This window comes from Ranitomeya imitator, chromosome 3, assembly GCF_032444005.1.
Source record: "Ranitomeya imitator isolate aRanImi1 chromosome 3, aRanImi1.pri, whole genome shotgun sequence".
Lineage (NCBI taxonomy): Eukaryota > Metazoa > Chordata > Amphibia > Anura > Dendrobatidae > Ranitomeya > Ranitomeya imitator.
Window position 1 is genome coordinate 681174180 of NC_091284.1, and position 12382 is coordinate 681186561.

Genomic DNA, 12382 nt, shown 5'->3' on the forward strand with positions numbered 1-12382 from the left:
ATGCAGGCCATACACAGTGTAAAAAGGATTAAAAACGATGATTTCAAGTAATATGAGCCTGTGTCAAATGAATGTTAACAACGATTGATCAATATAGCTGAGAGCTTTCATCCGATAAGTGCTAGTCTGTGTTCTGTGAAGAGTCGTCCACAAATCATCTGTCCCAACTGTAGTGGCCAATATGGACAAAATGGTGTATGGATGTGCCTGCCTCATTTAACTCTCAAGCTACTGTGCATAGCCACCGTAAAGGCCAATATACACAGATTTATAATAATCAGAGGAGCCTTGGTAAGAAGATGGTTCCCGAATATTGGCCCGTGCACTATGCTGCTGATCTGCCAACAAATGAACAAAGCTAGCAGCTGACCAAGATTTTCTTCATCAAAGTAAAACCCATTGTTGTTGGCAACACTTCGCCATTTGGAAACAGTGTATGTGCTGCCAATAAACAAACTCTATGGGAAAAGAACAACAGTATTAAATGATTATTCGGTTCCCATACAGGTGTCAATCCGTGTGAAAGTGGCCATAATCAGCAGCAATACAAAACAATTGCATATAGTGAGTCGGGGCTCATTTATGTGGTGGAAATGTGCTAGTATTAGGCTCGGTCTCATGGTCCAGAAGGTTGTTATGCTATTTACTTACTGCAATTTTTCTCTTCTGCTTCATTCAATCACTAGATATGTCATTTTTTGCTGCCAGTTAGGCCCTCTGCTGCTCCTGACTGACATCAGGCCACTGCCAGAACTTATAACCGCTAAGGCCAGTCTCACACATCCTGATAGTTCCAGTTCTGGAGAAATCGGTACCGGAGTTATCCGTGTCCGTGTGCTCACGTGGCACGTGTGCCGCCCGAGGACCACATGAACCGTGCAGGAGAGACAGCGCTGTCCCCTGCGTGTGGTGCTGAAGTCGGCATTCATCCCTTCTGTCCTGCTTGGCTAAAAGCAGCACTTGCAGGAGAGAAGGGATGAAAAAATCAAGTTTTTTTTTGTTAAAAATAAAGTTTGGGGTCATCTGCCGCCTCCCACCCCCCGTGCGCCCGCCTCCTAGCAGAGAAATACTAACCCAGCTCCCGCGATGCCTCGTCTCAGCGCCGGCAGATTGTCCTGTGTGAGCGGTCACGTGGTACCGCTCATTACAGTGATGAATATGCGGCTCCACCTCCCATCGGTGACCCCAAACTTTATTTTTAACAAAATAAAAAAAAACCTTGATTTTTCATTCCTTCTCTCCACTGAACGCTGCTGGGGAGAAGGAATGAATGCCGGCTTCAGCACCAAAAGCAGGGGACAGCGCTTAACTGTAGCGCTGTTTCTCCTGCGGCGGTACGTGCACACGGAGGAGAGTGCACACTGTTCTCCATGTGCACGTGTGCGGGACGCTTTGCAGACCGTGCTGCCGGAGAAACGTGGACATGTCTCCGTGTTTTGCACACGGACACACGGTCCGTGAAAACACGCTGACATGTGCAGAGACACATTTATTTTGATGTGTCTACGTGAGTCAGTGTCTCCGGTACGTGAGGAAACTGTCACCACACGTACCGGAGCCACTGACGTGTGAAACAGGCCTAACTCAGTGACAGTTCCAGGTGTCAGACCAACATGACATATTTCTGACATTTGTTGACAAATGATCACTGTGGCATTATCCAGATATGGACGGTTGGAAGACTAATGTGTATCGGGATGACAGTCAACTGATTGTTTAGAACAGGAATGTCAAACTCAAGTACACAAAGGGTAGAGGTATACAGAGTAAGGAAAGAAAATAAAAAAGAAAGGTTCCAGCACCAGGCGTCTCTTCATAAAATCTTCATATACCTATGACGAAGAACTTTGTTCGAAATGTGTCAGACGTTTAGAGGCTGCGTCCCCGCACGATGTTTTCTTTGTTGACATGTGACTAAAATACTGAAGATTTTATGAAGAGATGTCTGGTGCTGGAACCTTTTTTTTTCCTTTTTTGCTATTGCTACTGAGTGGTATCCAGCCACTTGTTCCTGGCACCGGTGTTCATTTGGATTCCGGTGAGGCACCACCAATCCCTTTCCCCATTCCCTGTATGATGTTATACAGAGTAAGGGCAGAGCAAAGTACTGCAGTGCGCAGGGGCCGGGAAATGTCAGAAGCCCAGCGCCTGCGCACTGCAGCACTTTGCTCTGCCCTCAACAGAGCAGATAAGTACGCCTGTGCAAGAACCGCGGTGAGCGATGAAGCAGGAGGGCAGCAATCATAAGATGGGAGGCCCCGAACCTGCGACACCCATCAGACCGGACCACCCCTAGGTGAGTATAATAAAACTTATTTTTCTTCACTTGCAGGTCGGACCGGCGGCTTATCTACAGCATTATAGAATAACATAGTAACATAGTTAGTAAGGCCGAAAAAAGACATTTGTCCATCCAGTTCAGCCTATATTCCATCATAATAAATCCCCAGATCTACGTCCTTCTACAGAACCTAATTGTATGATACAATATTGTTCTGCTCCAGGAAGACATCCAGGCCTCTCTTGAACCTCTCGACTGAGTTCGCCATCACCACCTCCTCAGGCAAACAATTCCAGATTCTCACTGCCCTAAGAGTAAAGAATCCTCTTCTATGTTGGTGGAAAAACCTTCTCTCCTCCAGACGCAAAGAATGCCCCCTTGTGCCCGTCACCTTCCTTGGTATTAACAGATCCTCAGCGAGATATTTGTATTGTCCCCTTATATTCTTATACATGGTTATTAGATCGCCCCTCAGTCGTCTTTTTTCTAGACTAAATAATCCTAATTTCGCTAATCTATCTGGGTATGGTAGTTCTCCCATCCCCTTTATTAATTTTGTTGCCCTCCTTTGTACTCTCTCTAGTTCCATTATATCCTGCTGTATATATATAGAATGCTGTAGATAAGCCCTGAAAGACAGTGGCCGCATCTCATATCGGCCAAAACAGCTGACAGGTTCCCTTTACCCTTTATAAAGAAAAAAAAAATTTAAGGGACTTTTCACAACATACTGACAGGAAGTCTAGATTGTGAGCCCAAACGATAATGTATGCAAGTCACTGGAACTAATAGTGATCTATACGTGAGTAAAATAAATAAGTCACCCATGTATCACACAGCATGGAGAAGGGCACCCATTAGAGGGATGTGTGTGTGACCTATGCATGTTCATCTATAATGAGCAGCTAGATCAGTGCCTGGGACAGGAGTGGGCTATTCAATGTACGCCAAATAGTCAACCAAACACTCCACCTCTAGTAAAGATAATCCCCCACCCCATACACTCCGGGCCCATCACCTCGGGTCCCCCACCCCATACACTCCGGGCCCGTCACCCCGAGTCCCCCACCCCATACACTCCGGGTTCTTCACCCCGAGTCCCCCACCCCATACACTCCGGCTCCTTCACCCCGAGTCCCCCACCCCATACACTCTGGGCCTGTCACCCCGGGTCCCCCACCCCATACACTCTGGGCCTGTCACCCCGGGTCCCCCACCCCATACACTCTGGGCCTGTCACCCCGGGTCCCCCACCCCATACACTCCGGGCCTGTCACCCTGGGTCCCTCAACCCATACACTCTGGGCCCGTCACCCCGGGTCCCCCACCCCATACACTCCAGGCCCGTCACCTCAGGTCCCCCCACCCCATAAATTCGGGCCCGTCATCCTGGTCCCCCACCCCAGACACACCACCACCGCAGATAACTGCTGCAGCCAAAGTCTAGCCCCTAACGGGACTCCTGCTACCCTCCAGGTATCTGTGCCCTTCATGATTTCTACTTGTTTAAAGTGGGGTTTGAGAAAGACCCGGTGGGTCGAAACGTTACCCTGAAAACTTTGAAACACTCTGTAAATACTGCGGTGATATTTCTTAAATTGGTGTTCACTTACAACAATAAATTAAAAAAAACCCACTTTTTTTGGCAAAGAAATTTCAAGACTTTCTTTCTTGAGTGTGACTGTTGTTATCCAAGACGATAGTTTGGAGAACCCCTCCATGTTCAGTCTGCACCACCTATAGCGAGAGTGCACGTCTTACCCTCTACTACCCCACCCCATACAGTCCGGGCCCGTCACCCCGGGTACCCCACCCCATACACTTCGGGCCCGTCACCCTGAGTCCCCCACACCATACACTCTGGGCCCGTCAATCTGAGTCCCCCACCCTTTACACTCCGGGCCCGTCACCCCAGGTTCCCCTACCCCATACACTCCGGGCCCATCACCCCGGGTCCCCCACCCCATACACTTCGGGCCTGTCACCCCGGATCCCCCACCCCATACACTCCGGGCCCGTCACCCCGGGTCTCCCACCCCATACACTCCGGGCCCGTTACCCTGAGTCCTCCACCCCATACACTCCGGGCCCGTCACCACGGGTCCCCCACCCCATACACTCCGGGCACGTTACCCTGGGTCCCCCACCCCATACACTCCGGGCCCGTCACCCCGGGTCCCCCACCCCATACACTCCGGGCCTGTCAGCCCAGTCCCCCACCCCAAACACTCCGTGCCCGCCACTGTTATGGACCTGGTGGTTAGGAGAACCCGGCACGACCTGATAGTTAAACTCACACAGGACAAGCTCTGGGATGTGGGAGCTCTGCTGACCGCAACCCCAAATCCTATCACAACTTGAAATAGCCGTGGAGCGTTCCTGAGTCTCCCTAGACGCCTCTTCACAGCCTAAGAGCTAGCTAGCCCTAGAGATAGAAAATAAAGCCTACCTGCCTCAGTGAAATTCCCCAAAGGAAAAGGCAGCCCCCCACATATATTGACTGTGAGTAAAGATGAAAGTCACAAACGCAGAAATGAAACAGGTTTCAGCAAAGGGAGGCCAGACTTACTAAACAGACAGAGGATAGGAAAGGTATCTTTGCGGTCAGCACAAAAAACTACAAAAGACCACGCAGAGTGTGCAAAAAGACCTCCGCACCGACTAACGGTGCGGAGATGCCACTCTGCATCCCAGAGCTTCCAGCTAGCAAGACAAAATCATGATAACCAGCTGGACAAGGAAACAATGAACAAATAATAACTATCAGAAACTTAGCTTCTGCTGGAGGAGACAGGTCACCAGAAAGATCCAAGAGCGAACTGAACCAATGCAGGAACATTGACAGCTGGCATGGAGTAACGATCTGAGTGGAGTTAAATAGAGCAGCCAACCAAAGGATAAACCACGTCACCTGTGTAAGGAACCTCAGAAGCAGCAGCTTCACTCACAGCCACCAGAGGGAGTCCATGGACAGAACTCGCCGAAGTACCATTCACGACCACAGGAGGGAGTTCGACAACAGAATTCACAACACGCCACCTCAGGTCCCCCGCCCCATACACTCCGAGCCCGTCACCCCGGTCCCCCACCCAATACACTCCGGGTCCCCACCCATGCTTGATGCTCTAGCTGCCGTTACCCAGTGCAAGGCTCCCTGACAGGAGCTGCTCCCGCTGCACACCTACCCCAGGCACTACACAGCTCAGGACCGCAGCCAAGCGGCCGGAGACACAGTTCTCTATATGTAACGGATGGCCCAAGCATAAACCTGTCAGACCACGGGAGTACCCGGTGACCCCACACAGGCCCTCACTCACCGAACCTCCCGGAGAGGCAGGAAACACCACCCCAGACACAGCCCGTCCTTTTCTGAGCACACACGCAGGGCCACCTACCTAAATGTCCACGCGTCTCCGCACCTCAGCTCCTTTGCTGCCGCGCCTGGCTCCTTTAGGCAGCTGTCGGACAAGTGCAGCGCGCTCCTCAGTGACATAAAAGTGTGCGCGACTCTGGAGGAAACGCGAAGTCGACCAGATCCAGCCCGCGGCAGGATCATGTGATCAGACTAGTGTGCTAGTTATGGCGGCCCCTGCACCAGGTAGCTGGTGGCCCCGCTGCGTGTATAGGGCCTGCCACGGCAGATACTGTGGAACACGTGCGGCTGCGGAATCCGTGCATGCGCAGCAGTATTCTAAGGCCTCTTTCACACTTCTGTCTTTTGTCTCACGTCGAAATCCGTCGAGTTTTGAAAAAACAGGATCCTGCAAATCCTGTTTTTTTCCCATAGACTTGTATTAGGCTACTTTCATACTTCCATCGTTTTGGAGAAAAAAACACATCCTGCAAAGTTGCCCGCAGGATGCGTTTTTTCTCCATAGACTTGCATTAGCGACGCATGGCCACACGTCGCATCCGTCATGCGACGGATGCGTCGTGTTTTGGCGGACTGTCGGCACAAAAAAAGTTCAATGTAACTTTTTTTGTGCGACGTGTCTGCCGTTTTCGACTGCGCATGCGTGGCCGAAACTCCGCCCCCTCATCACAATGGCCAGCGGATGCGTTGTAAAACTGCATCCTCTGCCCACGTTGTGCTAAATTTAGCACAACGTCCGTCGGGCCGACAGTTTGCGACGGCCCTGTACCGACGGAAGTGTGAAAGTAGCCTTAGGCTACTTTCACACTAGCGTCGGAATCTCCCCGTCGCAATGCGTCGGGCAGAGATTCCGACGCTAGCGTTTAACGCACTGCACAACGGAGGCAGCGGATGCATTTCTCCAGCGCATCCGCTGCCCCATTGTGAGGTGCGGGGAGGTGGGGGTGGAGTTCCGGCCGCGCATGCGCGGTCGGAAAAAGCGGTCCGTCAGGAGCAAAAAATGTTACATGTAGCGTTTTTTGCTCCCGACGGTCCGCCAAAGCACGACGCATCCGTCGCATGACGGATGCGACGTGTGGCAATCCGTCGTCAATACAAGTCTATGGGGAAAAAAAAACGCATCCTGCAAGCACTTTTGCAGGATGCGTTTTTGTGATGGATTGCAGTTAACGCTAGTGTGAAAGTAGCCATAGTGACGGATTGTGACAGATGGCCATCCGTTTCATCCGTCGTGCACTGGATTCGTCGGAAAATAGCGGTCCGTCGTGTGGAGAAAACGTTCAGAGGAACGTTTTTTCTGCGCGTCGGAAAATCGGTCAGTGACGGGTCCTGTGCTGCCCGTTGTCGGGTATAATGGAAGCCTTTGGGCACAGGATCCGTCGCTGACCGTCACACACAGGAATCCAGTGACGTATCCCGTTTTTCCACTCTGAGCACGCCCGGAAGGATTTGAAATCCGGGGAAAAAAGTCTCTCTCCCCTTCCCACGGAAATTTCTCCATTCAAATTCAGGCAACAACGTGTGTATGACCGCATCTTTCAGACGGAAGTAGCCCCACACTGCTAGCGGCTGAGCTGAGCGTACTTGTAGTGCCCTCCCCTGCACGTTCCCGGATGTTACGGGAGGGGGCGCTCTGTTCCAGTTTCCGCGCTCCTCCCCAGCACGTGGGACCGGCACAATCGTCCACCATCTGCGCTCAGCATCGTGTCTGCCGGGTGAGCGGCCGCCTGCGGGTGAGCCAAGCAGCTGGCACTGTGGTCCGGGCAGCGGCGGGAGGGGGCTGGTATAGTGACCCGCTACTGTAGCAGCAGCATTGTGTGGCTCATGGCGGGTTCCAGGGATGATGTCCTCACTCGCCGTGCTGAATGTGCCGCACCACTCTAGACCAGGCGCCATCAGCATGGCTGGGGCCAACCACCAAGTACCACAAATCCCAGCATGTCACATCAGGGCTTAGGCAGAACCATCACTGTTGTAGTCAGTAGCTGCTATTCAAAGCTAAGTTCCCACCATCAGTGTCATTGTTGTAGATGTTTTGAATCCAAATTACTTTTCTCCCTTAGATTTTCGGTGCCTTTTATTGCATGGCAGGTTTTACACGTAAAATGCTTTGTCTGTTTCTTGTAACTTGTCCTTGACACCACTTGTTGGTCATGTGCTAATTACATGCATTGTTTCCTCTGCAGAAAAGCACTAAAACTGCAAGTCCATTGTTTATAGTTTTCTTATCTCATTCAAGTCTATGGGGAATATCAGTAAGGGTACCGTCACACAGTGGCATTTTGATCGCTACGACGGCACGATTCATGACGTTCCAGCGATATACTTACGATCTCGCTGTGTCTGACACGCTCCTGCGATCAGGGACCCCGCTGAGAATGGTACGTCGTAGCAGATCGTTTGAAACTTTCTTTCGTCGTCTAGAGTCCCGCTGTGGCGGCATGATCGCATGGTGTAACAAAGGTGTGCACGATATTGTATACGATGTGCGCATAGTAACCAACGGCTTCTACATCGCACATACGTCATGAAATTATCGCTCCAGCGTCGTACATTGCAACGTGTGACCGCAGTCTACGACGCTGGAGCGATATTGTTACGATGCTGGAGCGTCACGGATCGTGCCGTCGTAGCGATCAAAATGCCACTGTGTGACGGTACCCTAAGTGAAGCGCATATTTACTGCAAGAGAGCCAAAAAAACCTTGGCGGGTGCAAGTTCTCTATTAATACCACTGCAAACAGTGAAAATGTGCAGCGTAAAAGGAAACCTCACTAAATCTTCATTGTGGACACTTGTCCTTAGTGAGGTGAGCCCAGGTAACGGCCAGTTGTTAGGATTGGATAGCGCTGAAGGTTTTCATTAGTAAATACTAGTGATAAGCAAACGTGCTTGGAGCACGCAGGGTCAATGCAAGCCCACTAAGGCTACTTTCACACTAGCGTTGTACGACACAATGGGCCGTGGCGACTTACCGACGCATGCTGTGAAAGCGCAGCACAACGGTGGCAGCGGATGCAGTTTTACAATGCATCTGCTGCCCCATTGTGAGCTCCAGGGAGGAGGGGGCGGAGTTCCGGCTGCGCATGCGCGGTCGGAAATGGCGGACACAACGCACCAAAAAACTTTGCAAACAACTTTTTTCGTGCCGACGGTCCACCGCAACACGACGCAACCGTCGTACGACGGTTTCGATGTGCGGCAATGCGTCGCTAATACAAGCCTATGGAGAAAAAAACGCATCCTGCAAACAACTTTGCAGGATGCGTTTTTTTTTTCTGCAAAACGATGCATTGCGACGTACGACGCTAGTGTGAAAGTAGCCTAAGGGTCTTCGCCGTGCTAAAGGAAAAAAAAAAAGTCTAAGTCCCCGCGCCTGCTGCATGTCTTAGCTGTTAGGCCGGAGTCACACTCAGCGTAGGGAAATACGGTCTGTATTTTACATGCGTAATACGCAGAAATATTCCCAAAATAGTGATCCGTATGTCATCCGTAGGCAGGGTGTGTCAGCGTATTTTGCGCATGTAAAGCTCCGTATGGCATGACATGACTTTCCCAAAGACCAGGTTCACATTGCGTTAAAAGCAGCCCGTTCAACACATGCGTTAATGGGCTGCTGTTAACGCAAGTGCTGGTATGTCAGCGTGCTAGCGCAGCTAGAGCTAGCAGATTCTCTATATGCGTTAGCAGTGACGGACTTGGAAACCCTGCAGCCCGCGTCCCAGGGTCCGTCACTCAATGACGGCACATCCCTAGTGCACGACCATTGTGGGCGTACAGTAGCGATGTGTCTGACATTGAACTAAATGGCGGCGTTAATGGACTATGTAACACCGTGATATGCCACGGAGTAACGTCATCCGTCTAACGGACATCAAAAACGTGAAATGAACCTGGCCTAAGTATGTATTGCTTATGTATCACAAGTCAGATTCCGAGAAAGTACATCTTTTTAGACGTGTCTGTGGTGTAAACAGCAGATAAAGCTGGCATCAGTATATCAGTACAGACGAGTGAACTTGTTCAGAAAACGTACGCCAATGTCAAATTCAGCGCAAATATAGCACTTTCACATTCATGTTTGGATTCCTGAGCATTTTTCCTAAACAATCGTCAAATTCAGCCAACGCTCAGTAAATCGAGTTTCTACTAAGGGCTCTTTCACACATCAGTGTTTCTGGCACGTGTGGTGACAGTTTTCACACGTACCAGAGACACACATGTAGACCCATTCAAATGAATGGGTCTGTGTTTCCACGGACGGCACCTGGGAATCGGCGGTAGTGTTCTCGCTGTTCCCTGGTGCAGAGTGCTGAAGACAGCTCACATCACTGTCACCTGCTCGCTCTGTAATCAGCGCTAGCAGGGGATAATGCTGAGTTGTATTGAACAGTTAACAGCGAGAGTAGGTGGCAGCTGATGGGAGTAATCATCAGCTGCCATCTGCGTGATAAATGATAAAAAAAAAAAAAGACATGGGTTTCTCCTGTCATTTTGATAACCACTTGCCACTGCTACAAGGCAAGTGGGAAGAGCCAGGCAAAGCACCAGAATTAGTGCATCTTATAGATATGCCTTTTCTCTAGTCACCTTCCACGACATCTGTATAGGAGGATGTCTCCCTGCCCTAATGGGGCACAGGAAACACAGGTTAAATACCCTCCCCTTCCTGCCACCTCCAGTGTTCTTCCTTTCCCCTATGGGGCATGAAGAGGTCCTGCTGTGGTGCTGCCGTGGCCGGCGGTCAGAGGCACACAGTTCAACTTACAATTAGCCAGGCAGCTGGGGTCGGGTGCGGTGCTCTCCTCCCTGTGCAGCTGCTCCCGTCTCCATGGTGGTGCCTGGACTCGGGACCCCTATTCCCGCCCCTCCTGCGCCCCCCTCCTTGGGTAAACTGGGGGCGGTGACATGCGGCCGTTGTCCCCTCGCGGCTCCCTGGCTTCCTCTTCTTCTCGGCACCGGATTCTTGAGTATGCGCGCACCAGAAGTGACGCGCCCGTACTTCTCGTTTGCTCCCTGTGCGTTCCACGCTGGAACGCACGCCCGCCCAGCCCTGCTGCTGATGCTCCAGAGTCGGCGGCCATGTCGGGTGTTCCCGCCTGGGCTTCCCCTGCACCTGGTGACCTGAGAGAGGAGGAGCACGCTGTCTCGGACGCCTGACCTCGGTTATTTAACCCTGGTCAGGGTTCATCACCAGGTAAGGCCCACTGTCTGTCTGTATGTGACTGTGGACGGACCATGGACGGTGACAAAACCCCCCTCTCTGCGTCTGCTGAGCCTGGCGTCCTCCCTCCTACCGTGAGTAGCGGACGAAGGTCCTTTTTACTTCTGGGTGGCAATTAGACTTCCCTTCTCTCTCTTTTAGGGAGACAAGCCTTCTGCCCCCAAGAAGGACTAATCATCCAGAAAAGCGGAAGACCGCAAGTGTTGCGTGTACAACAAAGCTTCCTGTATCATACAAGAAGAAGCTTTGTCAGTCCTGCACAGGTGTTACGCACCGAACAACCATCTCTCCTCGAAAGTATTAAATCCCTTATTAAAGAAGAAGTTCAATCATCAGTATCGGCCCTCTCACATACCCTATTACCGCAGCCTTCTCCTCCAAAAAAGAGGAAAATATCTGGTAGAGTCTGATTCTTCTGACTCCGGTGAAATACATTCTTCTGATTCGGAAGATATGTGGGAGAAAGAGGGCTCCATTTCTATCCCCAAAAAGGATAATAAAAACCGGTTTTTACGTACCGGTAATAGGATTTTACAGAGCCACGACAGCACCCCTACGAGAGAGGGGATCCGCCCACCTTCCGGACAGGAACCTACAGAATTTAAAGGGGCGGTCCCCCTCACCACTCCAGTTTGTGTTTCAGAGTATAAGGGACACCGCCATTGAGTTAGTACATAAACATATATACCGTATATACTCGAGTATAAGCCGAGATTTTCAGCCCAAATTTTAGGGCTGAAAGTGCCCCCCTCGGCTTATACTCGAGTCACGGTAGCGGTGGGGTCGGCAGGTGAGGGGCTGAGGGCGCTGGGGTATACTTACCTAGTCCCAGCGATCCTCGCGCTGTCCCTGCCGTCCCACGGGCTTCGGCGCTGCAGCTTCTTCCTCTCTTCAGCGGTCACGTGGGACCGCTCATTACAGAAATGAATAAGCGGCTCCACCTCCCATAGGGGCGGAGCCGCTTATTCATTTCTCTAATCAGCGGTGCCGGTGACCGCTGATAAAGAAGCTGCAGCGCCGAAGACAGGAGGGGACAGCGCGAGGATCGCCAGGACTAGGTAAGTATAGCATATTCACCTGTCCTCGTTCCAGCCGCCGGGCGCCGATCCATCTTCCCGGCCGGCGCCTCCATCTTCCCGGCGTCTGCGCTCTGACTGTTCAGGCAGAGGGCGCGATGACGCATATAGTGTGCGCGGCGCCCTCTGCCTGATCAGTCAGAGCAGAGACGCCGGGAAGATGGAGGCGCCGGAACGAGACGCTGGGAGCTGCAATCAAGGGAGGTGAGTATGTGTTTTTTTTTTTTTTATTGCAGCAGCAGCAGCGGCAGCACAGATTAATGTGGAGCATCTATGGGGCACAGTGAACGGTGCAGAGCACCGTATAAGGCACAGCTAGGGGGCACAATGAACGGTGCAGAGCACCGTATATGGCACATCTATGGGGGCACAATGAACGGTGCAGAGCACCGTATATGGCACATCTATGGGGCACAGTGAACGGTGCA

General features: G+C 51.6%; 1 protein-coding gene across 2 annotated transcripts in view; it reads left to right on the plus strand.

The window, feature by feature from the left end:
• The first annotated feature begins 7239 nt into the window (after window positions 1–7239).
• CTPS1 (CTP synthase 1) overlaps window positions 7240–12382 on the plus strand; it is a 183294-nt gene continuing 178151 nt past the window's right edge. The window contains exon 1 of one of the 2 annotated variants that reach the window (XM_069758427.1): window positions 7240–7369. The gene's annotated coding sequence lies outside the window, so the exon portion shown is untranslated. Of the gene's footprint in view, window positions 7388–12382 lie in introns of both variants that reach the window. The other variant, XM_069758428.1, reaches the window with a different exon arrangement.